We start from the raw sequence: 27,244 nt of genomic DNA on the forward strand, positions 1-27,244 counted from the left end.
TGACTAACGCGATTGCATCTCAACTGTGATATGTTGGCCTGGGAAGTTCAAAAAGATTATACACACACACACACTAAAGATACTATATCTTTTCAAATTAAAATGGTTTAAATATAAATTTTAAGAGAAATTCATTATTGCTAAATGCAATTCTTTCTCTTTTCCTGCAAAAAAATTAGGTAGCATACTGTATTGCTCAGACTCTGTTGAAAGCTAAGGCCATATTCTCTATTTTTCCACTGTATGGGCAAAAGGGAAGGAGAGTGAGTTTCTAACTGGGCTCGCCTCTGCTAAGAAATCTGAGTAAAAATGATCTGGAACAAAGGAATGTGTCTGCAAATTGAAAGGCTATGCACTTTGAAAGCAGCATGGTTTTCTCTTAGAAGACAAATGTGTCCATTTTCCATTTCCCTGGGGCACATATTTTACTATCAAATATCCTTTTAAAAAGTAAAAATGGGTTAAAAACATAGACAACATGATTTTAATTACCTTTAAAAAGTATTTTGTAAAATGGACAACAAAGAGGCAGTATGTGAATTGAGATTTTATGGCAATCAGGGACCCTAATGGGACAGTCCTATTACCAGTGAATTGTTTCTTCGTAAGCTAAAACTCTGGTCAAAATTTTGCACCCCTTGAGCGGATTTTCTTTTAAGTTTCCCTTTGAATCTCTCTGGATGTGCAAATCTCCTGGGAAACTTACTGGCTGGATACTAAAAATACACCCTTATAAATAAGTAATCTATACATTTTAGGGCATCTCCTTTGATGTTGTGGTGCCACAAGCTTCTGATGCTGTATTTTAATATCACTTAAATCAAAGCTTTTGTGATTCAGCACTTTGTCACCAATGATGCTGCTGAGCGGTTTTTTTACTTTTGCCCTCTGCACTTCTGCCCTGTCAGTACTTTCCTGCCAGGATAATCATGACATTTTATCACTGTGCTAATTAATTCCCGGACCTTTAAAACATCCAAACAATTGTCAACCCTGCCTTTTGTCTCCAATTGTGCAGTAATTGCTTATTCAAAAAAAATATTTTCCCCCTTGTGCTGAATTTGTTTGGCTTTGTAATCTTTTAAAGTATATTCCTATGTTTAGATATAGCTGAAATGTCTAAGATTAACTTTACTGTGCATACAAAAAGATGCCTTTCTTAGGTTGTTCAAGGAAGCTTTGTGCTTAGCGTTATTTTCTGTGCACTTTTTAATATCTCAAATTGTAAATAAGGTAGATGGCCTGTAAATAAGGTAAATGGCCTGTAAAGGGATATTTTACCCTAGTTTTCACAGGAATGAAATGCATACATTTCTTCCAAGAGAGAGGCAAAGATGTTTCTTCTGAGGAGAATAAGCTATTCTTGTGCTGGCTTTTTCTTGAAAAGGCATGTTTGAACTTTTGTGTGTGTCTGTCTGTAGCAGAGATGGGACTAGGGCCCAAAGTTCAGGTCTACAGCTGTAATTACCCCACATTTCAGTATAAATAATGAGCTATGTAGACAAATACATGTTCATTCTTATGAGTGGGTTGAAAAGGAATTCCATTTTTCTTTATCACTGGGCCTGAATATAATCTTGCTTGTACATACACAGCATATTGCTGCAGTGCAGTTGAATTCACCAGAGGGTAAGAAAACAGGATGCTCTTTCTTTTTTATTTCTAGTATATGGCTAGCTTTTGGGGTCCAGGATAAACACTTATCAGTGAGTACAGCATAAAGGGCATAACTACTCCCAAAGAATTGCTGCTGCCAAAGAGAGACTGAAAGCTTAACATGAGAATAAGTTATCCAGGTCTTTGAGGTTTTACACACATTCACTTGGTCTTTGTCTGTTCCCTCTCTGCCTTGGCATTCAGTGAGAAATCTAGGAAACTGGTTTACTGCTGGTAATGGTATTCAGTGAATTTTCAGCTTAAAAAAGAGGATATTATGTCAGCAACCTGATTCAGAGAGTCAAAACGTAGAAAACCTTCCATCTGACATGTTTCAGCTCCTGTCTGCCCTCACTTTCCCATCCCCCTCCCCTGAAATAAACAACACAGTTTGAATTTTGAGTAGTCAAAATTAACTGCTTAGGGACAGCTATACGCCAGGATTTCTTCTTCAGTAAATCTGAGAAAATTGTAAATTGCTCACAGACAGTTTGCGAACAGAAAAAGAAGGAAAATTCATTAAATGAATAATTTACTCTGAATATGCACCTGCCTCTAATGATTATGACCTTGATCTAAACCCCACTGAAGTGGATGAAAAGACTTCCCTGACTTTAATTGGGCTTCAGAGCAAGCCCAATTAGGGCAAATGCTCTATTTTGTGGGGAAATGAGCAATTTGAAATATACCCGAATATTTTTTACTTTCCCTTGAGTTTCTTTAGGAACAGACCACATTGGATTAATGTGGCAGAGGAAAGGTGATGGCTGTAGCAAGCTGGAGATATTCACACTCACTCAGAATATATTATTTTCTTTTACTTGATGCCAAATTATTCCTTTCCAGACATTTAGCGAAAGCTAAATCATATTTTAAGTATACTATGTGACATTTCAGCACTGACTGCTACAGCTAACATTCCCTCTGGCTAAATTCAACAAAAAGTGTTGTTTCTTACTCCATTACTGCATTCTAACGAGGGAACTCTGAAAAGTCTCCAAGAATGATAGTGTTGGCTCATTGAAAAACATGTTTTGAATTCCAATAATGGTTTTCTGCTTGTAGCAGCAGAGATAAAATATAAGAATAGAAGAGTACTAGTATAAAAGAAAAGCTGTAGTCAGACTTTGATATGTCAATGGAGAGCAGAATAGCTGAAAAGAGAAAAAGTCACTGGTCCTACATAACTGATTCGTATAGCAAAGCAAAGCTCTGCATTCTACATCACACTTCACTTTCCTACTTCAGTAGTTAGGAAGGCAGATAGTTTAGTCTGATGGCAATAATAAAGAAAATGAATCTTTTACCCAATCTAAAAAGAGACACGTGCCCTGATGTGCTTAATAAGTGATTGCAATAGTGGATGAGGTTATAACTAAATAATAGGGGAAAATTTAGATAAGGACAAAGAAGTTAATGCAAAACTAATAAAATAGAGAAAGACTAGGTACAGCAGTAGCTAAATCTTGGACCAATTTCATGCCTGAATTTTATTATGAGAGATTCTCTTTCTTTGATATGTCTAAGCATTAACTGTTATTAAACCCTAATGTCCTAAAATAGATCAGCTAGTCAGAAATGAAACTTGAATTGCTATAACTGTTGCATATTACCAGGGTGCAGGGATTCATTTCTTTCCAAGGGGAAGTTTGTAATGACAAAGAAAAGGAAATATAGCATGGACAGAAACCTTAAAAAATAGACAGAAACATCACTTTGAAAATGTCATTCTTTTGCAAGCCATGTCTCAACAGAACTGAGTTTGAAATATTGGCTCCACTAAAGTTATTGGCAAAACTCCACTGACTTCAATGGAACCAGGATAAACACACTGAGTATTTATGAAGTCCAAGAATGGAAATTAATCAGACAATACGAATACAACAGCCTATGTTTTGTGGCATGAATAAGGTGACCTCTTTCCACAGGAGTGGAGGCACCAATCTTCCTTTGGTAAGTCCTATTCCCTGAACGTTTTTTTTCAACTGCCTCGCCTGTTATATTATATATATATACCCCTAGATAAAAGCTGGACAGCCCTTCTTTCTATGTATGGATGTGTAAGCAAAACATAGTGGCAGGCGACTGTGATTGGAGGTATTTGATAACATAGAAATGTTATTGTATATGATCAGTTATTACAGTTGGTCAAATTGAGTACTGCAATTTTTGTTTCTTTTATTACCTTAGTACTGGTGAAGGGTGTCACCTTTCACAGCCCTGGAGACTGAGCCCCTCAATTTATTTGTGCCTTGGCCATAAGTGCCAGATTTCTGACAGAGTCTACCACTGTGCCTCAGTTCTGTCTTGCAGAAGACACCATCTGGGATGCCATCTCCTAGACTGAGCACTTGACCTCTCTACTGAGAGTACCAATCAGTATGTCAAGTTTCAAACATAGACCGTTTGTTTGACCTACTACAGTAATTTGTTTGTTCCAGCCACATATGATTACTTGATGTAGACTTTGGTCCACAATGAATTAAGCTGAGAACTCCAAATCTTTCAGTATGGCCTCTACCACACCCATCAAAAACAGTTACTTTCAGACACTTAACCACCATGAACTAAGTTTACATTCAAGTGGTAGAAGACTTGGGATCCCATCATTGAAGCACAGAGTTCTACCAGATATGAGGACCAGATAGGAAGTAAGCCATCTTTAGTTTTGATTGAAATTTAGAGAGACCATTTGTCCAAGACATATTGGGAAGATGCCCTTTTGTAGCCTCTGGGCATGTTCACTGGTTTCCCCAGAAGGGACAGTGCAACATATCATCAAACAGATTGCTACATACGTTTTTTTCATTTTTCTAGCTACCAAGTCAATAATCAACAAAACCCTACCCAGTGCAGCTTTGTGTTGTATTCTGACACAGCGGGGTAGTTTTGTCCTGTTGGAATGCTCTTTGTGTCAAAGAATTTTTTCTTTTACTGATTTTCTTGAAGTAATTACAACAATAATGATACAAGGAAAGGCAATTTACAGGAGAGGTGGGAAGAAGTGTGTGAGAAAAGACAGTGGGAAAGCATCATTTATGACAAAGGAGATCAATTTTGAGGGATCTGGCTGTATTAGCCTTTTTCAGATATATATATCTAGCCATTTAAATCTAATCTATAACAGACAAAGATGCACAACATGTTAAAGCAAAATATAAGTTAATTTACTACATGGCACTAGATTTCTTTAACAACGATTGTAGGATCCCAGCATTGGTAGCAAGTTTCTTGCTAGGATGGACTTATTAGTGACATGGTATTATACTTCATTTTGAGTGTCACTAGATAGATTTCCTCATTGTTTTCTGTCTGTTGCAAGACAAAACAATAATAGTAATCAGATGAATTAAGTGGAGGTATTTTCATTGATTATTGCCATTCTGTGCAAATAATTTATATTTTAATCTTCTGAAAACCTAGCTAGATTGAAATTGAAGAAGTTCCCATTGTAAAGTGTTGCAGTAGTTCTCCACTTTTTTGCCCAATAAGTAATACTCTCAAGACTGACATATTACTAATCTATTATTTATTATTATTTTTATTAAATCTCTATACGGTGCCATCACTTTTCCCTAAAACTCTTATCAAGCTTCCTGAAAAGGAAAGGGCCTTTTCCAGAAATGTTTAAAAGTGACACCAAGATACCAAGAAACCTGAGGATAGCAGACCTAACGGAGGAGTAGGAAAGCAATGGGTCAGGATTAAAATGTATCCAGGTTAAGCCCAAACTACATATTGCAATAGGATAGCCTGAAATTTTTGCAAAGGTTCTAATGCTTCAAGAGCAAAGAGACATACATAGATTCCTTGCAATTATTCTTGGAATCCTTTATTCTTGGAATGAAAATAAATGTATTTTAATAGGAAGCATTTACTGTGGAGGCATCAGACTCCCTGGTAGGTAGAGCATCACAACTATAATATGTAGAAACTAAGGCAACGTAGCAATTCCTATATTGGCTCAGACTCTTGGAGAGTCCAGGCCAGTATCTAGATCCTTCAGTAAAAGTGAAAGTAGCTTGTAAATGTGCACTTATATACTTGCCCACTCACTGAGGAAGCGTCTTCCCTGAATCCCTCTCATGCCCTTAAGCATGTGAGCTTTATAGCCCTTCCAAGCAATTTTTGCAACTCTGAATGTTTTCATTCTCTCTGTAATTGTCCCATCTTTTCTGTAACCTTCTAAGCTCTTCACTTCAGGGATATCTTTTGGCTACTCATTCTTCAAGCTCTGTGATATATGGAAAAATAATTGTTACTTCCAACATCATGCTAAGCTGTTTCTGATCTGTAAGTCTTTTCATGATCCCTGTATGAGAAACCAGGGTTTAATTTATCGTTTGTATGCCTTAAGCATAAGTAAAGTTTTCGGAACAGTTTCTCCAGTACTAGATTATCTAAATTCAATAACTGTGTCATAATCTAAATTCAATAATTATGTCATAACTATTTCTTTATTTATGTATTAGATGTATATTGTGTCCTTCCCAAAAGAGGCTTCGGGCCTCTAAGCAGGCCCTTCCAAGTTTACAACCAAGTATTTATAGAATTTTCTCATGGGAACATAGGTTTCAGTATCAGGGAGTCTGAGAAACAGGTACTTTTCATATAAGTTACTTTTCATTGTACGTCTCAAAGGTGTTTGCGCGGGGGACAGCTGGAGATATTTCTTGGTTAAAAGCAAGCTATGTAAGCTAGGAAGAGTTCTTTGGTTATGTTCCTTATTGTGGGTTCCCTGTAAAGGTTTAGAACGTGCTGCTGAGCTATGGCAAGCCACTTATTTTTATTCTGCGTATAGGATATATTCTGAAATGGACCTTATTTCCTCCTTCATAAGCCAAAAAAAGATAATGAGTATATTTACAGCCAGGCACCCTACATTTCATCCAGAATTTCAAAGAGGTACCCAACAGATACTTGTAAATAACCTCCCAGCCTGCATCATGGTATTTCTTTCATTTGCAGGGGCTTCTGTGCATTTTGTATTGATTTCTGGCCAATATTTGAGCTTGCACAACACCCCCCCACCCCAAAAAAAAGAAAAAAGAAAAAATTGATCAAGCCTGATCTAACTACTGAAAGAGCAAAACTGATTTTGCAGTTCTTCGGCATATTTGCAGCACTGAGCAACCCCTAATGTTCCAAAGATGTTGTTTCTATGTTATTTTGTACCCTGTGGTGTCAAGCACAGGTTTTAGCAAGTGAGTGAATTACATGGTATAGTTGGATATGAAATAACAAAGACATTAAGATGGTTGTGAGGGGTCATTGGTGACATCCAAATAGACTCTGCAGTAGGTCAAATAAGAGCTTGGAATATATGTATTGTTTACTTGCAAAGAGTTATACATTGCAACAGTGCATTAATTAGAGTCCAAACTGAAAGACTACCAAAAGGACCCTTTTTTTAAAAAGTACCTATTCCTGAGCCCCTTACAGGCATGCAGTTCTTATGCTTCTAAGCCCCGGTTCCTAAAGGTTTGTTTGCTACCTGAAGATATAAATAGACACCAAGTAGATTTGCAAATGCACCTAAACAAATTAGGCACCAAACCCCATTAAAAGTCAAAGGGAATTAAAGGCCTAAATCATTTTGGCTAAATCACATGTATCATTTCTACTAGGCACTTCCCTACATGTTAAATAACTTTGTATATTTAGCCCCTCCTCCCCACATGGAAGACCCAGAGAATATATGAAGTATAGTTATGGCCACTGTTCATCAATGAATTCGAATTGGCCAGAGAACTTTCACTAGAACCAAGTTCTGCTGAAAATATGTACTTCTGCCAAAATTTCCAAAATGGCAAAATATACAGAACCCATCTGAGCCATTATAATGTCTTTCAGTTCTGAAAGCATCGATACCATGTAATTCATTCACTTACTGAAACCTGTACTTGACACCACAGGGTAGAAAAAAACAAAACAAATTCCAATTTGATATTTTGTTTCAGAAGAAAAGTGGAGGTGGAGGAGGTTGCAACAATGATTACAGACCTTTTCAGCAGTTTCAGAAGAGAACTTTTCAATTTTTTGTTTTCAAGTAATTTTTCAGTGTATACTTGTTTACTTTGTTTTACATTTCATAACATGCTATATATTTGAAAAAGCAAAAGTAAAATGTTTCTGCTAAAATGAAGTATCTTGATTAAAATTTTTCTTTGTGGAAAATTTTGAAATGTATAAGTTTCACGCTGATTTGCATGTCAGATTTGGAAATCTTGAAATTCTTTGGAAGGTATAACTTCCTTTCGTCTCGTAGCTAGCTTGTGTCCTGCTGATAGATTGACAAGTATCATGATAGCTTTGAAAGGGGCACAGTTGTCATGATATAACATCTCCTGGTTATTTTCCCCTAAGTACGACAACTGTCAGTGCACTGTCAGTAGCAGTGTGGAGCTTTTTGAGTCAATCAGTGCTCAGCAGCAGTTTCCAGGTGGCCTTTTGCAATGAAGTCCAATTAGGCTAAAAAATGTTATAAAGGCCGTTATAGTAAAATGAAAGAGTGGGAAAGGGAAAATCTGTGTCACAGCCCTTCTTATACTGCATTCTCTTTATTTTTCAGATGGATATAAGAAACTTCTCTCCATCTGATCCTCCCACAAATTCTTTTGTAATAAAGCATGAAAAATTAAAAATAAAGTCTCAGACCCCTATACTCTCTGCATCCTAGAAGTGTTTGTATCCTGAATTTTCTCAACTCCTTGCTCCTAAATTATTTCAATTAAATAGGATTTCAATTAAAATAGGATGCATTGGAAGTCAGAGAGACTCATGTCCTTAAGTTTTGGTGCTTTTGAAATTCTGAACCTGCAGTTTTTCAGATTGGACAATATGTTAAAAAGAAAGAATATCATAAATATATTGAAACGATTTCCCTACAATCCTTACACAGGTAATATCTTTCAACAGTTGTGCCACAGGTACCAATTAGACCATTTTTTTAATATATATTTCCAAATTTCAGCTTTTCTTTGTTTTCACAGCCAGCTACTGTCTGTGATTCTGAATAGAGATGCTCTACAACCCAGTACAGAGTAGCGATGCACAAGACTTTGAGCCCCACCCTAAGCCTTTAATAGCAATTTTAAAAAAGAGTTTTAAGTGAATGATATGGGGACCTGTCTGCAGCAGGGTAAATTGCATCTTGTGTCATTCAGATCCAGTAAAGCTTTGTAAAATTTCTGTCAGTTTCTTTCTTCCCTATCCTGACCCTTTCCCAAAATGCAATCTGCTTGCTAGGAGAATCCCATCCAGTAGAAGTAATTCTTTTTGTGATTTTTTTAGTCAATTTTAGTTTAATTAAAATGTTCTGCAAATATAAGTAAAATAGACTCTCACATAGAAATCTACACAGGTTATGAAGTTATTAATTTATTGGAACAAACCATAAATATTACAAATAGAAATAGGTCTCAAGTGCCAAGTGTACATTCAGTCATGAACCTTCTCAGCATTCAGTATTATTCAGATCAGAGGTTTTGAGTTTTCTTTATTTCTATCTGTGATAAATATAGAAGCTAATAGTGCAACTGAGTTTGTTAATAGTTGAAGACCTGTAGAGTTCATTGTTCTTTCTTTTCAAGTTATTGTAGTATTGAAATATTTAAACTTAAGTGTCTTGATTTATACAACTTCCAGCATGCATGAATGGACCATACAATTTTTCATGATAGTATTGATTCATACATGTCTGACCCACAGAAGGCAATGAAGTATATGAGATTCACCCATAAAACACAGCCAAGCTTTTGCAAAACAGATTTAAGTATGAGAAAGCAAGAGTCTATGTAGGACTTAATTATAGCATCAATTCACAGCCAGATTCCTAGAAGCTTGTTTCGTCTACACACGACCTAAGTTGCTGAGATTGCTGCACCACAGTTGCCCTCATCCTGACTTTATTCAACAACTGGATTGGAGCTGGAATTCCCCCTTACAGGCTTTCTGCTCTTAAAGCTAGTTATAACCGTTGGGTGCTAGATACCGAAGCTCTGAGTTGTTAAATAGGCAACTGGCAGCTACATTTGCATGCTGCACGTTTTTCACATGAAAGTGGTAACTTTTGCATTCACAGAGACCACAGTGCCTGAGGAATCATTCACATTATCCCTTGCAAACATTTAGGCAGACCAGAAATATGCTGTCTCCATATTCAACCAAAGCTGTACCCCACTCACCCCAATAAACTTAGAAATTACTTTTATTTCTCCCACGTTGTGATCTGCCAGCTCTATGGAGCATGACCTATGTCTAACATCTGGGATTCATCGCCTCTGATTGTGTTGTCTCATTGGTTATCAGGAGCCATGCAGTGAGTCCCAGATGCTCAAGTAAGAGATGGGTTTTTCATTTTCTCAAACACTGTTTGTCTAATGGCACCTAAATCCTACCCAAGCTTCTTGTATTGTATCCATAGCATAATGCATATTAAAGGACGTTGGGTTAACTGCAGTCTGTAAACAGGGGACCATAATTTTGAAAAGCTGCTAATAAGTGTGAAGGGTTATTGCTTTTCTCCTAATCCCATTGTATCTTTAGTTTCTGTTTACAATCTTTAACGGTGCAACACAGAGTAGGTCAATCAACTTGGCATCAGCTGTCTGTGGCATGCTTTTTATATGCCATAAAGTAAGATAGCATGCAAAAGAGCTGAAAGTAGAGGTTTAAGTCTTTCTTCCTAAGCATTCTTGGGGCAATTAGACTGGATTGAATTACAGAAGCTGCCATAGTTAGCTAATTTTTCATATAATTTAAAGTAGATCCTTGCTTTTAGCAAATCACTTCCATATATTTTAATTGTATATTGCTAAGTTAAAGGTCTGTCTCTGGTATATTCATTCTAGCTAGTTATTATGATAAAGAAGATATCTGTTTAGGTATGTTAAACAAGTGAGATTGTTAGTGAATATTACAAGTGGATAGATTGCATGATAAATATAAAGCACATACATTTTAATTTGTCTCCAGATCATCAGTAGCATAGGTGGTTGAAAGCCCTGAGGTTTAGCTGCATTCTTTAGAACTGCATTTGAATGCAGTGCCAGTGCAGTGGCATGGCTAGGGAGGGTCAATAGTGGTACCTGCCCTGTGGTGGAGTTGGAAGTGGCTACTGCTGACATCCATGTGTTCACATTTACTATTGTGGCACTAACCGGAATTCACTGCTTTCACTTTGCCCCAGGGGTATAACCATATCCCTATACTGATGTGCCAGTGCTAAAGATCAGACAAATAAATAGAAAACAATGTGAGAGACCCTGATCAGAGTGGTCTTATTACTGAAGATATAGATGGGACAGTGCAATCATAACAAGCAGCATTATTTTTGTGGGGGAAAAAAACAACCATTTTCCTACAAAAAAAGTATTGTCAAATTGTCTTGTTTTTCATCTAGAGACATTGTTAAAAATAATTTTAGAAATAACTATCCTACAAGCTTAGTAATAACATTTTTACTTAATTTTTTCCTTACAAGCTAGTGATTTATTGATCAGAAAAATAGTGCTGCATCAAAACACTGTGATCTCCAATTGTTAGGAATCAGAAGTGATTGCTAGAGCCTTTGTGGAGTGAGTCCCACAAGGATGGCAGTGATGTTATTTTTGTAAATTCACTGGGCGCAAACACAAAAAGCCTAAATGTCACAGATGATTGTGAGTCTTATAAAGCTAAAGAGACATTGGTACAGATGAGAGAACTGGGGGTTTTTTGTTTTAACCACTGGGAGCACCAGAAAATGGAACTCGGTTCCTTTAGCATGTTGCCATCGACTTTTCAGTACATTTTGAATATAAACTGATCTGACTTCATTTGCTTTCCACTTATTGAAGCAAGGCAAAATATGTATCTGTTACATTATAGACCAATTTCTTCTGGGAGTTTCCGGGGAAATTAGCATCATAGCATAGAGCTTTAAGTAGCATGTAGGGTGTCTAGAATTAAACAGAAAATAAAAGGGTTTTGGTTTGATTTGGTTGGGGATATTTGTTACAGTTTCTACAATTATTTATTATTTAGAGCAGTAAGCCAGGGTGCATTCCATGATCATTATTTGCTGGTGAAAACATAAAGCACAACACAAAACAAAAAGTTAACAAATGCATTAACTGCACTCCCCAAAGACTTTTCCTCAAAATCCTGTAATAATGGTATGGAGAGAGGGAGCAATAATAACATACTTTTTTCTAACTTCTTGTCAGTGAGTTCTAAAAGATGCCATACATTTCAGAATCAGAATCATGCCATTTATTTTAGGAGTTTATTAGAAATGCAAAAAGAAAATTCAAGTTGACATTGTTCCCCATGCAGTATTATTAATTGATGATAGAGGCTGGAAGCCATAGGGATATAGAGTTTTATATTCAATGCATCTCTTCATGGGTTTCACTGAAAAGCAGGTAAAAAAATACATTTTGCTATCGCCTGTCTGAGATCATTATTAATTGATTCTTTATTGTTAAGCCAATCAATATATATTTTTATTGTACTTTGATCAGGGTAGAGACTACTCTGAGAAATACAAATAGGAGTAGTACGTAAGGAATAGGAAAAAATATATACCAGTACATATGTATTTAGGGATGTGGTTATTATAATCCAGGTTTTTTTAATTTGAAATGGCAATGTTTATGGAAGCTAAATTCCAGGCAAATGATATTTTTTGAAGTACTATAGGCATATGAAAACAGATAGACTTTTACCCTCTGTGGTTCACACTTTTACAGAACAGGTTCTGGACCAGCAAATCTTTTTGTGTTATGACTGCATGTAGTGCTGCAAAGCTCAAAGGAAAAAGAAATCCCTATCAAAAATCTAAACTGATTTGCAAGCAGTATTTGCTTAATTCAAACCAGGGCATCTGGCAAAGGTTATCAGTTTATAGTTTTTCTTCAGAACCTTTTGTCAGTTTATTTTATAATAATTTTGCTTGATTATGTGTTGAAGGAGAAAGATCAATGGGTGAGCCAAAGCCCTTAACTTCAAACAGTAGTTTATATCCATTTGCAGCAGAATTTAATTTCATAAAGGACAGCGCTCAGGTACCAAACTGTGTAGATGCACTTAAATGACTCTCATAATTGTTAATGCTTTCTACAGCAGATGAGATTTAGTTAAATCAGATGAAGATAGCAGCTCATTAAATTCTGATTTTTTCACATTCTTTTTCATCTTTTAATCCCCCATATTCAGAGCAACATGTCCTATTAAATAACTCTCATTAATTAAAGTCCATTTTCTTTCAGCAGGGTTTATATTTTTAGTTATTATGAAAACTTTAAGATGCTAATACTCTAATTTTAAAGGGATTACTGCTTGGACATTTTGAAATATGAAACACTGACTCTTAAAATTGAGATACTTATATATGAGGAGTGGGGGTTGGGGCATAACAAGCTCTCCTTTCATTTCAGAATGTGCCTTGTGCCTTCATCTTTATTATAGACATGCTGTTCACCCTGCTGTACTCAGGACTGTATCAGCATTTTCATTATAAAACTGTTTTTTTCCTCAAGTTTACAAGCAAGGATCCATATTGTGCCATAGATTTTTAAGCAGAGCTCCCTATTGAGATCAGTAGAGAATTCTGCTTGAAAATCAGTGGTGTGATATGGACCAAGGCTCCAAGATAAAACCTGCCCTTCTAGGCCTTCATTCAGGAACAAATTATTTTATAAAATATAAGAAACAAATCATTCAGATGTGACCAAGTCATAACAAGACAAGCAAAGATTTGTTTGAATTTTTTAAGGCATCCCAGGTTTTTGTACTCACACAATTCAAGAGCGTTAGTTTGTTGAAGGAAACTTCTTTAGTTTCTTTTTCTATTGGTCCCTCATACAGACTTGATCACTTTGCCAAGGATGAGGAAATAATTAAAATTAATAAATTGTTTAATTCAAAGTGAAAAGCAACTATGCATATCGAAACTCTTACTAAAATATCTATAGCTTATGGATTTGTACATTGACCGTAAAGACAGTGCTAGCTCATAAAACAGCTGTGATAGTCTTATTAGTCAGATTAAGAAGGATTTTTGCAAACAGACCATAACCATTTGCAGAAGCTATTCCAAGCAATTGGATAAGTAAGCTGCATACTTAAATATATATTTACTTCAGACGCTGAAACTGCCTGCAAAGACATTCACTTTGCTTGGCTAGTTGCACCCACATTTTATGACCACCCTGTTTGGCACTGTGAAGATGTCATATGATTCATAAAAACAAATTAAATCCATGGTCAGATGAAAGTCAACCAAGTACCGTTTATATGCTGCAGAATGTAGTGCTGGTGGCAACTTTACCATTTACAGTCATGAGAACCGTGGCGCACACCACTGCAGGTTGAATTAGATCTGATGTAATGTTACTGTGTGCTGTTAAACAGTTGCCAGCTCCACTTCAGAAGCACATACATTTCTCAAAGGTTGACGTAATAATTCCTATTCTTTTTCCATATCTCAAAAGGAGTGTGAGCCTCAGTTAATTAAGTGTTTCTAACATGCACTGCAATATTGTGAATGTGACAACTGCTAAACAGTACCCAAGAAGTAAAGGAAAGGACTGCAGCCAGTTAAACTACTGAAGGCAGGCAGGATTAGTGGGCCATACTGTAACTTGATCTGAGCATGAGGGGAAATATTCCAACTGTTCAAAGAACCCATACGCTAAGCTCTTGTGGCTTTTCTCCTGTGCATGCCTAACATCATTAATTACCTGGCTGGAAGTCATAAAAATACATTTTCCCTGTGGTCTATCTGGAATATGTCTTAAAATGCCATAAACTACTCGTAAGAAGTGTTATGAGACAGAGCACTTTCAAGGTTGGAAATACTTGGTAGATTGTAGAGAATTGTGGGAAATTTGAGTTAGATGCGTCATACAGAAAGGTCAGACTTTTTTTCATTATTATTGGAAATTCCTTTCATTGTCCACCCATCTGTTTCTTAACAGTTAACTCTGCTTTAGTTCTTGACATTTTAAAAACCTCTTGTAAATGGCTTGGAAATATATAATTCTGCACCTTTTAAAATTAAATCAGGATGAATCAGTAACTGCAGTGGAATAGTATGATTTATTGATCTTGTATACATATCACAGCACAAGTGGAACATTTTCTAGGTTTCTTTACTCTTTTACTCCCTACTCTGGCTTGTTTACAGACTGTTTTTCAGTCCTGGGAACTGTTCCCAGCAATGATTCCTGCTATATTTGCTCATATACTATACATCCCACTTTACTGCAAAAACTGCTTCAAGTTCAGATGCTGAGTTATGAAGTCAAAAGCCAAGTGGTGAATACCTAGTCATTTCACATGCTCGAAACAGGAGAGTTAGAACCATTCTGTCTAGAAGCACAAAACTAGCTGAGAATTTGATCTGGGGAATTAATGGTCATATTCCTCTGTGAGTGAGTGCAGGGGAGCAGGGAGCTATGGATTTTCTACTTGTACACATTTTAAAAGCAAACAGAATTTAAAGCCCTTCCCTTTTCCATTTAGTACAAGAAATTGATTAAACAAGCTAAGCCCTTTGAGGTAGGTGTGTGTGGAGGGGGTGCTTCATAGCAGATCAAAATCAATATTTTAGATTTATTCATTATTTAAATAGCAGATAAGCCAACTTTTTTTCTTTTCCATGCAAGCACGCAGAGAGGTCATGAACAGGAGAGGTCATCTTACACCCACACGTGCAGAATTTGTTCACTCACATGTGCAGAATTAATCACAGTTGAGAGATTAACCTATGGTATTGCTAAACAAAATATTTATTTCTATATGTCTTTATCGGTAACTTTTGCATCTGTTACATGCAAAGCAAACAGGCAGTGCAAAATTAAATGAAATGATCAAACATTATTCATAAGATCAACACCTATAGTAAAAAGAAACCTTATGTTGCACTGCAGAATGAAATGTCTATATATAGAAAAAATACTGTGTACATGCTCAGTCTCCAAAATACATGGCTACCCATCCAGCTGAGCATTTCCTACATACACTAATGTTCAGACAGCTCAGGATTTCTAATTTGTTTATTTAATTCTAGTTTATACACACACTTCCCATGTGGAAGAGCTAAGGCTCCAGGCATAATTTGATACATGTAAAATATACAGTTATACTAATATTGTGCACTCCAGGAACTCCTGCTTCACCAAATAATTAGTGTAAAACACATATCACATTTGTTTGCCCGTTTTCAGTATCAGTGAGTTGTTGCCTGCTCCTAACCTGGCTTCAGTCCTCATGAAAACACAAAATGCTGTATGGAAATGAAATTTGAAAAATAGCCATTTGTTGTTGTTAATGCTTCCTTTGTTCTAAACCAACATGGTGCAAAACTTACAGTTTTTCTTTTCATTTTCCTTGACCCTTCATTTGATTTTCCTACAGGGGAGTAGAGATGTTTGCATACACCAGTCTGTAAAGCACACTGCACAGCCACATATTAAAATTCATAAAAGGTCAGCAGCAAGTTCATACTGATATCTTATTCCTATAGCGCCTTTTATCCTGAAGAGATGCCAAAGCACCATACAAATTATGTGGCAGATTCCCCACAGCATCATTTTTCACTCCTAACTGTTTGACTGTTGGTGGTAGGAAAAACATAAATGTGGTTGTATTCTGGCCAGTATGCTCCTTATATATACTTTATTCATCTGGTACACCCAGATGGGGGTCCATGTTCATGCAGAACAAGACATAGGGAATAGGGAACATTTTGGGATGCATGCATGTAAGCGGATAGACTGTATTTCCTGATTGTTATTAATAATAAATATATAGTTCCCAGAGAAAATGACAGTCTGTAGCCCCAGAAGGCTTACAGTCTAAAGCTCCCTAGATTGTGTCCTAAAATATCCTTTTATGTCTTTCTCTTAGGAGAGAGACCATACAGCATTTTCTATTCTATTCTATTCTAAATAGTCTGTTATCCAGTACTCAGTCCCATATTTAAGCACCTTCCAGTAAGCAAATCAGTAAGCAAAATGACTAACATCTGTTACATGTTATCATTTCTATAGTTCTCTCCCCAGTGTGAGAAGCATGATTGATGGAGTGCCCTGTTTGATAGGTGTGCATATTCTGATATACAAATTACTATGTGTATGTAGGAGCAAGCAGATCCAAGAAATGTGTAGTCAGAGAATATGTAGATTGAGGAGTCAATGGGTGAGACACAGGCTGGGGTGGTGGTGGGGAGAGAGAAGAGGGATGAAAGTGGACAGATACCTGGGGAGTCAGATGTCAGGCAGGTTATAATGCATCATAAATCCAATGTCTATATTTAGTCCATGATTTTTAGTATCCAGGAGGTTGATGAAGTGGAGTTCATAGGCTCGTCTCTGGGAAGTGTTGTGTAAGTTTCCGTTGAGGATCAGGACTGAGAGATTGGAGAGAGAGTGGCCCTCCTGTGAGAAATGTGCCCCCCACCAGCAAATGGGTATTTCTGTCTTTGATAGATTTCCAGTGTGCGTTCATTCTGGTGCGCAGTTGTTGTTTGGTCTCTCCTACGTATTTTCCAGCAGGGCATTTGGTGCATTGGATGAGATACATTACATTTCTGGAGGTGCAGCTGTAAGATGCAGGGATGCTGGTGGCTCTGTTGTGGGGTGTAGTAATAGTGGGGGTGGTGGAGATGTGTTGGCAGGTGGTCTTTATTATCCTGATCCTGGAAGATAAGGCCAAAGACCTAGAACTTGATTTGAAATTCTGTGGAAAATAGATAGAAAATGGAGAACAGGCTTGATATGATTGCAGTAGCCTGTGTTGCTGAGGACATGGGTTGCAGTTTTGGGACTGGCTGGAGTTTCCAAAGCTCTAATGGCTTCGTGCCCAAGTATATTGCATTTCTGTGGTCCAACCAAGAGGTGACAAAGGCATGAGTAACCGAGGCTAGATCATTGTCTGCCAAGACAGAAAAGAGTCTCCTAGCCAAGCGGAGATGATATAAAGCTTTATTCAAGGATACTGTTATGTGAGTGCTTAGCTCGATGAGGAATCCAAGAGGACACTTAAGTCATAAACTGAATTTACCAATGATGGACACATACCTTCACCAAAGGAGACAACATCATGGCTGCAGATTCTTTATAATACTTTCCTATGCTCGCTAGCACTGTCTCTGTCTTGCTCAGGTTCAGCTTCATCCGGCTATTCTATATCCATGACCTGATCTCATCAAAGTATTCAGCCATTGTGTGCAAGATCAACTCATCTTGGCAGTAGTTATAATAAACCATAGTCAGATCTTAGTGTCCTCTGAAGACTGTTATCATTTAAGTCCATATCATCTGACCAGTCCATCTTGTGGCTGTATGTATGTGTTAACATGGCTTGTGAGATAATTGATCCTGGTGGAACTTCACAAGCCAAGGGTCTAGTGGTGGAGATGCAGATCCTTGAGGTGCTCCTCTTCAGGAAAGGTGCAGTCATTTTAGCATATTGGAGCCTGTCATCTCTCTCAGGTGACACAACAGTGACAAAGGTTGCAAAGAAGGCAGAGAACTAGGCCTCAAATGTTAGCTTCTGCGAGATGTATTCATAAATAACTGTTGGATAGCTCCTCTATAAACTTACACAGGAGGCTTGATTGTGGGCAATAATGACTGAGATTCAATCAGGATACTAATCAATCAGTAGTCAGGTTGCTTTTCTTCAATGTTGGTCAGACTAGTGTATATTTGAAGGAAGAAGAGAAGCTCCCTTCTCTGAGTGGTATGTTGGTTTTCTCAGTCAGGAGTGCCACCAGCTATTCATGATTTTTTCATAGGTCAGAAAGGCCATACGGTAGCAGCAGTTTATCTGCTAGTGATGTGCAGTGATGTGCAGCCTATGGATTGCATCACTGTAGCCAGGTGGACAATCAGCGTGAAGCATATGGCACAAAATTTTAGCCAGTGTGGCCAAAGAAACCAGAGCTAATAACCCCTGCTCTTCTAGAAGGGACTGTAAAATATTTTCTTTTCTTTGAAGAGTAAATGTGATATTAAGTTTTTTAAGTTTTATGTAAAGAACCCTGATATGATAAGTTGCAATGAGTTCCATGAAACCTTTTTCTGATATAAATCAAAGTCATTCTAGTAAACTCAGTGAGAGGCAAAATGGCAGTGGGGAAGGCATCTTGCAAGGATCCAGAGGCATGAATTCGAGTCACCCTGGACACTTGCCAGCAGCTGCTCAACTGACATGCCTGTAAACAAGTTGCTGACCATTTGTGCTTAGAACTATATATTGAACGGTGGGAGTTTGAGGTAGGCACACAGTTACGTGATCTGCTTTGTAACAGTGGCCATGCAGGACTGTTCTTTTTCATATGCTGTAGCAAGTGATGGGACTTCTACTACTTACCTGAAAACAACAGCCTGCCGGATCTCTCCACCAGAAGCAGTCTTGTTACTCAGCCAAAAGTTTCTTTCCTTTGCTTTTAATATACATATTTTTGTGGATGTGTCAGTGGTGCACAGAGGCATTGAACTGACTCAGACCTAAAATATTTGGGCTTCAGTGGGTGAGGCATAGATAGTTTGGGGAAGTGAAAACTGACTCCCGAAACAGAGCCAAGGTGTAGGATTCAAACAAGTTCTTCACCCCTGTGTCTGCCCTCAACTCCCTCATTCAATAGCAAAATAAAAATTTCTTCCTCATTAAGTGAGAGTACATAGCTAGCCCTGAGTTGCAGGGGACTGCAGCCTCTTAAATGGAGGACTTAAGGTCTACAAAGGTCTTTGCAGTAGTCCCTCCACAAGATGAATGAAACTCATCCAGAAATATATGGTTAGCCTTCAAACAGAACTAAGTGATTAGTAAAGATTTTACAGCAAAATCAGGTTTTTAATTAGAGCCTCTCTGAAGATAACATAAGCTTCTCACACTACCTAACTGTCAGAACCGTGCTGTGGCCAGGATAATGCCTGCATTGTAGACATTATCCATAGTGTCAGCGCTCATACTTTGCACCATCAATGAAAAATTATTTTCCTTTTATCTCATTTTTTCCTGATTGGTTCTCTCTAAGCATTTTTTTAAAATATTAAAAAGGTGGAAGACTGAAAAATTACATTATTGTCAACCAAACTATCACCTCCTGTCATGGCATTATTGTTTACAGAATATTGGAAATAGGGTCAGTGCCAGAGAAACTGGTTAAGAAAACAAGAGATTCAGATTTAAATGTCTGGGCACTACAGGATACATTACAGATAGTGTTTCATGCTTAATTATGAATATCCTGTGGTTTGTGGGTTTAGGCCAATGCCTTGTTACTTTAATGTGATTGCATTTAATGTATCCGTACATTTAACTTATCTGAGTATGCCTAAACTAACGTAGTTTGACAGGTACATTCTCTGTCTCTTCAGTGAGAGAGAGTTCCAACAAGTAACAATGCAGATTAAAATATTTTCTGAGCAGTAAAACTAATAATTGTAGGCCTGTAAAATGAGTTTTCTTAAAACATTAACACACAGTTGCTATTGGATGGTGTCTCCCATCATGGGAAAAATAATTTGTAAGAAGGCAGACTCCTCTGACAACCTAGGTTGTTAGGAGAGAATGGGTTGTGCCTTCCATCTCTCTGAGGGTTTTTCAATTGAGTGGAGAGGTCTTAGAGTGCATAGGGCTGGCTTGATAGCAACAGCATAGCTGCTCTCATGAGGCCTGAACCTACATTTTTTACAACAATGGGATCTTAGAGGCAGAGTCTGTGTTTGTGTAGCCTGTAGACCAGGGGTCCTTAGGTGCGCTCCCAATAGGATAATAATCCTGCCTTTTACTTCACTGGGCATAAGATGAGGCCGATGGCCAGCTTTCTGTTATGTTCAACTTTCTGTTACTCTTTCCAATGTTTGGAACAATAACCAGCTGCTTTCACAGAAGAGTTGTGATAATAGGTGCAGATTTTGGTATATGCTATACCATCCTGTCTTAGAGTGCTCCATCTGAAAAGCATGCAATGCATTAATCATTTCTAAGTAGAGTGTATGAACCCTGCATAATGATATGTCAAACTAGGTAAATCCTGGAATTCATCTGGTTTCATGCTTTTTTGAAACACTGCAATAAAGATACTGCAGACATTTCACTGGGCCTGGCCCATCTGTTGAGCCCCATGTGCTCTTAGCTGGAAACCATGGAAAACTCAATGCTTTTTCATAGTTTTCCTTGTCAAGACTAGGTAAAACCAGGTCTGAGTTTCACTAATTCCCAGTGAGTTGTAGGGAACTGAATCTGAATTCTAAATTCAAAGATTCTGAATACAAGATAGTAAACTTCATTGCCTAGTGATGACATTAAATATAAAGTGCTACGTGCTCTGATCCTTGTTTCTACTCACATCATTCCCTCTCTATAATGGTCACATAGGATTGCACAGGACACAGCGTTACATAACCCTGGATAAACCTGGTACTAGAAATGGACTTGTATCAAGTTCTTGAAGGTTCCTAGTTAATAATACACATTTGAGATCTTGGTTTGTTCACCCCTATTTATGTAGTCTTTTCACCATCACATGTTCAATAAAATAATTATTCAAAACAGTTCAGTTACAGTTCTCACAACAACCATAACCCTGCCACATATATTTAGACATAGAATTATCATAATATATCTGTAATTAAAAAAAATAACTGCACATGTGCAAGGAGCCTCAATTACAGTTGCTGGGGAATTCAATAACTTTGAATTCCTTAACTTTCATGAATTCTTAATTTTTTTAATGCTTAGCCATAACATTGCAATTAACATAGGTTTTTGTTACTGCATTTTAATTAGATTTGAACCTTGAATTATATATTCTCTATTTTGATCTCATGCTTAAGTCTTGCCTATCACACTTTCATTTGCTAAACCTGCACTCTCTGCCTAAGTAATGGGCCAACTTATTGTTGCACTGTTGCTAAATATTTAAAATAAATGTTATTTTCACAGAGGACATCAATGAAATACAGCTTGAGATATCTTCTCCCACTGCAAACAGTGGTGCACTCTACTTTATCAGTCCTTTATCCAGATATGAGACAGCTTATTAGAATATATGAGTATATGAGTATGGCTATGGTATTGGTTTTATATGCATAATTTCAATCTAGAATATCTTTAAAATGAATTTGAATACAATAAAATTAATGTGAAAGGCATACCTTATTTCAGAATTTTACTAGGCCTTTCATGTGTATTTTATTGGATGTTAAATATGAATTTTACTGTAAAGCGCACAGTGTATAATTTTAATATTTTGTAAAGGCCACTATTTTATCTCCTACTTGTAGCCTGAATGATTATCTGCCCAAACTTTAGAAATTGTACAGCTGTTCTAGACAGACAAGGTTCTTTTGGTAGATGTGATATCTTTAATTAGACCAACTAAATAGTTGGAAAAAAATTCTTTGAGATTGTTCTTTCCTGTTTGGGCACAACCACCCTTCTTTAGGCATAGGGAGAGTCTGCTGGTGTTTTATGTGCTCTCCTGCAGTATGCAATATGCAGATCTGTGAAAATGCAAATGTATGGCAGTGAGGATCAGAGGCCATGGGAGACAATGGGTGTGAGACAGGTAGGTGTGTGTGTTTGGAGGGAAGGGGTATGTTGACCTGGTGATAGAATGTAGCTGGTAAAATGTAGAGAGGTTACGTGGGGTTATCAGATGTCAGGCAAGTTAAAATGTGTCATACATCCAACATCTATATTTTGGCCATAATTTTTTGTATCCAGTAGATTTGTGACATGAAGTTCATAGGCTCGTCTACAAAAGGTGTTTTGTAAATTCCCTTTGAGGATTACAACTAGGAGATCTGAGAGAGAGTGGTTTTCTTCTAAGGAGTGTGCCCCCACAAGTAATCGGGTATTCTTGTCTTTGATAGATTTTCAGTGCGCGATCATTCTGGTACACAGTAAGGCTGTACAAAGCTTTTGTCACTGATTCAATTTGGTGGAGATTCGGCCTGATTCGGCGCCCAAATCTCTGAATCCAAATCGAATCAGGAGATGCTTTAATCTCGCTGAATCAGTTCTGAGAGATTCAGAGAGATTTGATAATTCAGACATAGACACAGTTTAAATGTTTTTTCTACATACTTCAATGTACCAGGTATGGCTTGTGAATGCTGAGATGGTGGGGTGGATGGAAAACCCCACAGGAGTGTGGCGGGGAGCATACTCGGCAGCAGACCCGGAAGTGGACCAGAAGTACTTCCGGGTCTGCTGCCGAGTATGCTCCCCGCCACACTCCTGTGGGGTTTTCCATCCACCCCACCATCTCAGCATTCACAAGCCATACCTGGTACCTCAAAGTATGTAGAAAAAACATTTGAAGCTGTGTTTATGCCCGCAGCATCGAATTTTCATTTTTGGATTCGGCCCAATTGAATCGGGACTGAATCAACTAAACAAATCACTGTCCCCCAACTCAGGCCGAATCTGAATCCAAACTGAATACGGCCCACTTTGCACACCCCTAGTACACAGTTGTTGTTTGGTTTCTCCTACATATTTTCCATCAGGGCATTTAGTGCACTGGATGAGATAAATTACAGTTCTGGAGGTGCAGGTGTGAGAACCAGTAAAGGTAATGGTTCTGTTGTGGGGTGTCATTACTGCAGGAGTGCTGGAGATATGTTAGTAGGTTTTACATTTCTTGTCCTGACATGGTCTGGATCCATTCGGTGTGCTTTAGGCCATAGGAAGTTTGCTTCAGGTGATGAGGTTGGCGAGGTTTGGTGCTCAGCTAGGATGGGTGATTCTGGAAAGTTCTCTTTAAGAACTGGGTCTTCTTCTAGTATGGGTTGCAGTTGTTTGAGGATTTCCCGTATAGGTTCAAGGGAAGGATGGTGTCATAACTAATGGTGTGTGATTCATGAGGATTTTTTTTATATTGCAGCAATTCTTCATGTGCTTTCCATTACAAATTCAATAATCATCATTCCTTTATCAGACTCTCTTGAATACTCAAGCACTAACATTTCCTTTTTAAACATTATGAGCAATATCCAAAATGATAAAATACAATACAAGAAACCCAGGGACCAATATACATATCTACAGAGAATGAACAACCATCCTAAACATGCCTATTGTCTCCCATGGCCTCTGATCCTCACTGCCATGTATTTGCATATTCACAGACCTGCATTTTGCATATTGGCTTCTATTCCACCCAGGAGAGCACACAAAACACCAGCAGACTCTCCCTGTGCCTGAAGAAGGGTGTGTGTGCCCAAAAGCTTGCAAAGAACAATTTTTACTATTTAGTTGGTCTAATAAGAGATATCACATTTACCCAAAGAATCTTGTCTTCCCATGTTCTTAAACCAGCATGGCTACAACCAACACAGCTGTTCTAGAGTTTCTGTTATCCTTAGAATAGCAGTAGGTGCCCACCAAGTGCAGTGGTTTTCCATGATGGATATGAGTGGTTTAAAATATGTCTGTAGTACATTCACATATTTAGCTGTACAATTCCATCAGTAGAACAACCATTGAACACATTCTTCATGGGTTGTACTACATCTCTTGTTTTGCAGCTCCAGGCTGATTTTTAGTATGTGCAAGAGAGGAGCGAGCATGCCCAAAATTTATCCCTATAGTATTATTCATACCAACATGCATAAAATAGTCCATCATAACTTATTCAATCCATACAAAAACAAGCATCTTAACAAAATCTCCACTAATGTAGCGGGGGAGGGGGAAACCTAAGATTTTTGTAAGAGTAGAAATGCAAGCAGTCCACCTGTTATGTATTAATGTCATCCTCTTGTTTTAGGAACCCCACAAAACCCAGGTGCCCTAGAGATTTTGGTCCAGATCAAGTCTTGGAATCCAGCCTTAGTATGAAAAAGATCTCAGTGGATGTTCTGTTATAAACAGGACTGGAATTGGGCCCTGTGTCACAACATGAAGCTCTCCTTCTTGACCTGAGGTTGACCACCCTAATCCTTGGCAACTCCAGCACCATTTCTCTCCTGGCAGTGGCTGAAAGATATAAACTCTGTTCATTGCATCTTACATCCACCTTGTTTCCCGCCTCATCCTTAGCTCTTCTTACTTGTCTCCATATCACCTAGTTCTCCCTCTACAAGTGATACTTCTGAACACTTCTAAAAGATAGAAATAGTGGTTTTAAGAAAAATATGCTCCAAAGAATAATGCTGTCTACTCTTTTTTTTATAAGACTCAAATTCACACTGTACTCAGGGCAAGACCTAGCCCTGGAATAAAGGCAGCTATTGCCATCCTTGACCCTGAAACCAGATCAGTCTCAGAACAATTTAGAGCTGCTATAATTCATGCCCAGGTGCCAGCACCCGCAAGGAGTCATTCCAATGGCCACTAAGTGCCAGTGTGGAGTAGTGCTCTAGTTGTGATAGGTAGGCACTAGGACTGGAATAACCTAGCAAAGGAGCTCTACAGCTTTAGTCATTTAAAATGAATTGCAACAAAGAACTGAAGAATGAACTCACAGGAACAATGTCACATTAGCGGGAAGGTTTGCTCTGGACCTAGGAGGGTTTTTCTTCCACCTCAAATTTATATAATTTATGCTATTATGTAAAGTTTCCTCTTTTTCTTTTTTTCCTGTTTCTTTCATGTACTCCTCCATCCCAGAAAGGTATGTTAAGGGATACTTTCATGTATTCCAATAAAAACCTGCATTTGAGACCTGGCAGTTTTTTGTGTCAACAATTGACCCTCTGCTGAGGTTTTAATATACCTCCATTAAACACAATCACAACTTTGAACTCTCAGTTCTGTGGCAAGTATTGTATTATCACCATCATAGAATGAGAGATTAGACAGTTATATTGTCTATACAAATAGAAAAAGATTGGAAAAAAACTATTATTCCTATGCTTCCCCTGGGCAATTTAGGAAAATTTGCGTAACATCATAATTGCTTGTACTATGAGTACTAGGGCAGAGGGAAATCAGTATTCAGGATTATTGATAGTTCTTTCTTGCCCTTTCCTTTTCTGTCAGTTGGAGCAATGAAAATTGACTAGCCAGTATGATTTTCAAGCCTGTTTTACTTTTACATCCTTATGTACTAGCACAATGTTTGTTTATTTTTTGTCTCTTTCTTTAGTTGAATTCTGTGTGAGAGAAATGTTTAGTGCACTCAATAGCTTTTCAGAATCCGTAGTGTAAAAAGCAAATTTTGGGGATTAATTGTGGTCCTGATTTCAGTTTAGTTAAAAGATAAACACTATCTGTGCAGTAAATTAGCAGTCCCTCCCTATATCCCTGCTTTGTGTCATTTGTATTTTTATGCCCCTCCTGTGGCTTTAGTTAGGCCTGGTAGGCACAGGAATTAGATAGTCAAAAACAAATGATAAATCAGACTCCTGCTCTGATTTCCATTCTCAAAGGTACCTCATTCATAATTTGCTAGACATCCCTAGGAATATCAGTAGCTCACTGAAGATATCATCACAAAGTATAGAGACAATATTATTGTCCTCCATAAGACAAATTAAATAGGGAATTACTTTTACTGCTTTGCTTTCTATATGTTCTTTAGACACAACCATTTTTCCATATTATTAGTTGCATATGTACCAGTTATAATGGGCTTGAGATTTTAATGTAATTTTTAGAGGGAAGTTGGAATATGAAGATACCTGATTTTACACACATTGTTGCTGTGCTTAAACTCAGAAGTTTGCAGTCAGCATTATAGTTTTGTTAGGTCAGATTGCAAATTTGAAAACAAGAGAGATTTTTTTTTTATATTGGGATTGGTATAAAGCCCATCATGTGAGTGATCTGAAACTAGACTTGAGTATAATCCAATGTATTATAGTACATAGCACTGTCTTGGCAAGGAGCAAAGATTGAGGGCTTAATCTAATGTTAATAAAAGCCAATGGAAAAACTCCCACTGACTGCAAGTGGGCTTTGGATGAAGGCCTAGGTAATTTATAGTGGACTGCAATGACTAGGGGAGTTTTGTTCCAAATTATTGATGTATCGTCATGCATAGACCATGGAGAAGCACAGGAAATCCCTTCTATCCTCTAGGAATCCCAGGTTCCCCAGAGAAGGCAGCCATAATTTGCTGCTGAATTAGGGGTTGGAGGTCTAGGTTCTCTCCCTCAGTTTTCCACTTATAAAATGGGAAGGGTGCTGGGAGGATAAATCTACTAATAATTTTGAGTTTTCCCAGTATTATAGTAATGAGGGCACTAGATGGCAGATTTTCCTGCTCATCACTCCATCCATCATCCCTTTTTTCCCCCTCCATATCTTCCATTCCCTTTATTTCTCTTTAATAAGCAAGCCTTATATTTTTTTTTTTATTTTAAACTTAGAAAATTTGGAAAAGAGCAAACAAATGAGCAAACACTGCCTACTTGGGGAGGATTTTTCAGACTTTGACATTCCCTGGATGCTTCCTTTCTTTCCAAGGTGGCTGGCCCCATCATAACAGTGAGTGCTGCTGATTATAGATAGAATCAAGGTTCAGATCAAAAAACCAAGTGAGGCAGACAGCGTGAATTTGGACTTGGACTTTTTCACAACAAAACGATATATGGTTGTCAGTTTCAGTAGTTTAAAAGTAAGTTTAAAAGTAGCT

General features: G+C 37.6%; 1 protein-coding gene across 1 annotated transcript in view; it reads left to right on the top strand.

The window, feature by feature from the left end:
* Positions 1–27,244, top strand: part of LOC102385477 (teneurin-2) — an 818,212-nt gene that overhangs the window by 691,915 nt on the left and 99,053 nt on the right. The window lies entirely within an intron of this gene.

Source organism: Alligator sinensis, unplaced genomic scaffold, assembly GCF_000455745.1.
Source record: "Alligator sinensis unplaced genomic scaffold, ASM45574v1 scaffold7_1, whole genome shotgun sequence".
NCBI classification, from domain to species: Eukaryota; Metazoa; Chordata; order Crocodylia; family Alligatoridae; genus Alligator; species Alligator sinensis.